The 5,000-nt window shown below is 45.4% G+C and overlaps 2 protein-coding genes across 2 annotated transcripts in view; both read right to left on the bottom strand.

The window, feature by feature from the left end:
- Window positions 1-5,000, bottom strand: part of LOC132970627 (cerebellin-2-like) — a 123,990-nt gene that overhangs the window by 17,968 nt on the left and 101,022 nt on the right. The gene's annotated exons all lie outside the window — the stretch shown is intronic.
- Window positions 1,348-5,000, bottom strand: part of cmtm7 (CKLF-like MARVEL transmembrane domain containing 7) — a 17,624-nt gene continuing 13,971 nt past the window's right edge. Inside the window, exon 5 of the mRNA XM_061034489.1 lies at window positions 1,348-5,000. This exon is cut by the window's right edge and continues 2,415 nt beyond it. The gene's annotated coding sequence lies outside the window, so the exon portion shown is untranslated.

Here is a 5,000-nt window from a genome sequence, read left to right as displayed (position 1 = left end):
AGCCTCCGCCCTCCTCCAGAGACACACCTCCAAGTCGTCCTGCAAACACCTGTGTCCTGCATTGTTGTGTTAGTATGCTAATGTTAACGCTCTTTAGTTAGCTCGTAGCTTCACATTAGCTGTGTCCTGCATTATTGTTAGCATGCTAATGTTAGCGCTCTTTAGTTAACTCGTAGCTTCACATTAGCTGTGTCCTGCATTGTTGTGTTAGCATGCTAATGTTAGTGCTCTTTAGTTAGCTCGTAGCTTTACATTGTTGTGTTAGCATGCTAATGTTAGCGCTCTTTAGTTAGCTCGTAGCTTCACATTAGCTGTGTCCTGCATTGTTATGTTAGCATGCTAATGTTAGCGCTCTTTAGTTAGCTCGTAGCTTCACATTGTTGTGTTAGCATGCTAATGTTAGCGCTCTTTAGTTAGCTCGTAGCTTCACATTAGCTGTGTCCTGCATTGTTATGTTAGCATGCTAATGTTAGCGCTCTTTAGTTAGCTCGTAGCTTCACATTGTTGTGTTAGCATGCTAATGTTAGCGCTCTTTAGTTAGCTCGTAGCTTCACATTGTTGTGTTAGCATGCTAATGTTAGCGCTCTTTAGTTAGCTCGTAGCTTCACATTAGCTGTGTCCTGCATTGTTATGTTAGCATGCTAATGTTAGCGCTCTTTAGTTAGCTCGTAGCTTCACATTGTTGTGTTAGCATGCTAATGTTAGCTCTCTTCAGTTAGCTCGTAGCTTCACCTTGTTGTGTTAGCATGCTAATGTTAGCGCTCTTTAGTTAGCTCGTAGCTTCACATTGTTGTGTTAGCATGCTAATGTTAGCACTCTTTAGTTAGCTTGTAGCTTCACATTTCATGTAAACTGACACAGAATGAGCGTGATCTAAAAACTCTTACTAACATCCAAATAATCAGTGAGTATGTTCTTCTTCTTCTCTCTAGTTCTTGACTAAAACAGCTTTTATACACAAGGGGAGGAGCCGGCCGTCCCGTCCATGTAAACACGGCTCTGACAACAACACAGCCAGCGGGACTCGAGCTTCTCCCTCATTGTAGACAGTCATGACTCAGAGACACATTTACACAGGACAGACTTTATGATTTATTGATGAGTCGATCATTCTTCCTCCTGAACCAGGACCTGCTCATCCACCCGGACTGTTTCTGAATCTCCTTCAGGTCCGCCTGTGAAACAGTCCAGTGATGGATTTGACTGAACGTCTGTTGCAGTACAAACTGTGAGAGCCTGAGACAGACATGGAGCTGTCAGCCTTTAATTTACAACATGCAACAAATCACAACTTGTTTAAACACGTTTTTAAAAACATTTACAAATAACAACACGAGACATGTGAGCTCTTAGTGATGTGGCTTTAATACTGTGGACATCTTTTTCTTCTCAAACTAAACAAAATCACTCCTCCACCTTTTACATCACCCGGCTTCTTTTCCTTCAGTTTCTATCACACTGACAGCGTCTCAGACCGCCATCCTGCAGGTCAACAGACCGAGGGTCGCGCGTCTCAGACCGCCATCCTGCAGGTCAACAGACCGAGGGTCGCGCGTCTCAGACCGCCATCCTGCAGGTCAACAGACCGAGGGTCGCGCGTCTCAGACCGAGGGTCGCGCGTCTCAGACCGCCATCCTGCAGGTCAACAGACCGAGGGTCGCGCGTCTCAGACCGCCATCCTGCAGGTCAACAGACCGAGGGTCGCGCATCTCAGACCGCCATCCTGCAGGTCAACAGACCGAGGGTCATACACAGAACTTTAAGGCACTTTGGAGACAAATGGATATAATCTGAACCATCAGAGTCCACTGGGCTCCGGCTGCTGATCCAAAAACTGAGACTGTCACTTCTAAGTTTCAGACACTCAGAGCTTCATTTCATTTGTTACAGAAAGAAAGCTGAAGATATAAACTGTTAAGTCTCATCTGTCACGGTATCAGAACCTGTTTGAGACAACGGCAACAAAAACAGAAGTCCTCTGCGCCCATGCTGGGTCATTTCTTGTTTTGAAGTTCTCCTCCACGTGGTCTCAACATGTTGTCCAGTATTCATTAAGGCTCTGACACGCCGAGCAGACGGCAAAGAACTGGTGGTAACTAGTGTAATGTTGGCGCACGCCGCCTTCTGTCTTGACCAAAAAGTTGCACTAGAACACGCCGCAAAGACTACAGCCGACGGCCAACCACCACGGAGAGGAAATAACTCTCCGTGCCAGCAGGGGGCGGTAGTCTGTAATCGACATTCCAAAAAGGGGGAAACCGGAAAAGGACGAGGAAGAACGCAGATAAATAAACCGTTGTTGTGATACGATTTTCTCACCGCTGTCGCGCTACACACGTAATATAGTAAGAGGTTTAACTTGCGTGGCTAACGTTAGCATTGATATAGAACACCAGCCTTCGGTCCTCCCTGCAGGTTAACGTGCACATGCCTGAGCTAAATGTGGTTACACATCGCTCCGGTCGATAGGCGAGTTTAACCAACACAGCCCAGATTCAACTTTATCTCTATTTCAAATATCAAAATACTGACAAACTGCGCCGCCCTGCTGGATGCCATTCTTCCACTGTCCTGTTGTTTACTTGGGGGTCATACTTCAGCATTTGGCTGGATGGCAGCAGCCAATGAGCGGAGCTACAGCCACAACTAGTGGCGTGTGGCTACGGTACAAAACCTTTGAAAGGCTATGGTGCACTTGACGAACCAAATGTTACAACTTCACCCCTGAATCCCACCGAGTCCACCGGCCTTCAAATGTGAATGCGTGCAAGAGTAAACCTGCCACCTTAATACAAGAAGTGACCAAATGTTGGTCGTCTAGGATTTCTATTTTTGTTGCCGTGGTAACCAACAGGTATGGATATTGTTTTGATTTTTAATTAGAGTTGCATCGAAGTTTAAAAATCTGGTATTGTGACACCCCTCCGTCCAGTTGGACTCTCCCATTTTGGAGGCCGCAGTCTAAACGCCATGGTCACCATGACCTCATGACCATCCCATTCGCCAGGACTCAATATTTTAGCAACGTCTGGGTCTGAGGGAACTCCACTACGTCAGATTAAAGCAATCAAAGAGTGGACAATCTCCCCTCTGGGCGGCAGTAGCTCAGTCTGTAGGGACTTAGGTTGGGAACTGGAGGGTTGCCAGCTCAAGTCCCAGTGCGGACCAAATATGGAAGTTGGTCTGGTAGCTGGAGAGGTGCCAGATCACTTCCTGAGCACTGCCGAGGTGCCCTTGAGCAAGGCACCAAACCCCCCTCCCCACCATCAGCTCAGGAGCGCCCGCTGTGGGCCGCTCCGTCACTCTGACATCTCTCCATTAGTGCATGTTCATAGGATTCTGTTTCTGCATGTGTGTGTTCATGACTACAGAGTGTAAAAACTGAAATTTCCCCTCGCGGGGATCAATAAAGGTAAATCTTAAATCTTAAATCTCTGCTGTGTCTCTTGACAGAGAACATGTTGAACTGCAGCCTCGCTGGTTTGTGATATTTAGGATATTGAATTTCTCTTAGATTTTAGACTGTTCAATGAGTTTCCCCTTCCAGCTTTCTTCAGGTAACAAACTCTTCCAGCCTCCAAAAACATTCATGGATCAGCAGAATACTTTCCGTCCCAGTGGACAAACAGCCTTACATCAGGACATTTAGCATCAGTGAGAAAAGCATCAACAAGCATCAGAAAAAACACACAAGCTTAAATAAATCATGTAAACGCTCTGCTGTCGCCAGCTGTGGAACCAGAAGAAATCTGTCTTCATGGTTTGCGTCTTTTCAGATGGAAACATGATGATGAAAGTCGCAACAGATGAACAGATTTTTTCTGGTTCAACACCGAACTTCAAGGCAGAAAAAAAAACAACCTTCAGGGTCAAAGAAGAAAAGATGCACCGATAAAAAACCTGTCATATCAAAAGTTCAATGATAGAAATCTTAAAAGAAGCGGATGAATCTCAGCGGATGATTGGTCGAGTGTTTCTCATCGTCTCTGTTCAGCTTTAATGATCTCCACATTAAAGACATTTTATCAGTGCATCGTCAACTCAGATAAAAAAAAGCTCACACATGTCAAACGGGTCCAAATCAAATATAAAAATATAATATGGTGAAGCAGCAAATACACAGCATGAACATCTTGGACCGTCACAGAGACCTGAAGGTGAAATGTAGAAAACAGCTTTGAATACTTGTAATGAGGAGGACCGGCACACTGAGGGCTTCAGACCCGTCTGAGACCGAAGTCGACGATCGTGACAGAAATCTTAGAGAACCGACTTTAACCATCGATTATGAACTCTGTGGAACGTTTCAGGAGTTAACTTTACAAAACGACGGCGGTGAAACTAAAGGTTCCTCGTTTGGCGAGGCAGCAGAGGATTGGAGCCGATCTGATCTACTGATGCCTCGTTGCCTTCTAAAGGACATCGATTTCTGAGGAAGACCTTCAAACATTCATATTTTGTCTCTGGTCACCATCGTTATTACTTAATGTTTTTTATTTAAGATCGTTTTCACTCAGCAGACACGGTGAGCAGAGCGAAGAGGATGTTGGTCCAAGAAATGATCCATAGGAGCGGCCTCAGACTGGTCAGTCTGGGTTTTTGTATTTCCAGCAGTTTTGTGCAGTTTTAAAAGCGATGTCGCTCGGTCTCACAGAGGTTTGGATCGCGGCCGTCTCTCACAGTGTCAGATGTCTGTCAGCACTGCAGTGTGTCGGGCTTTAAGGGACGCACCAGAAGAAAGACAACAAAATCGTTCTAGTTTGTTCAGTTAACCTAAACTGTGACATGTCCATAGTCAGAGTGAAACATTCAATTTCAAGCCAATTAGACATAAATCATCGTCCTGCTTCAGAGCGAGTGAGAGGGGCGGGGCCAGTGCAAAATCTGAAGCATCACACTCAGTTTGTTTTTGGCATCTGATCATCAGTAAGGCAGTAATCTGAGGATTAACGAGTTTACTTTGACATTTTAACAGGAAGCTGCAGGAACGTCTCAGTAAA

The sequence above is a fragment of the Labrus mixtus genome, unplaced genomic scaffold (assembly GCF_963584025.1).
Source record: "Labrus mixtus unplaced genomic scaffold, fLabMix1.1 SCAFFOLD_53, whole genome shotgun sequence".
Lineage (NCBI taxonomy): Eukaryota > Metazoa > Chordata > Actinopteri > Labriformes > Labridae > Labrus > Labrus mixtus.
Note: the sequence above shows the minus strand (reverse complement) of the source record. Positions and strands in the feature narration are given on the sequence as shown.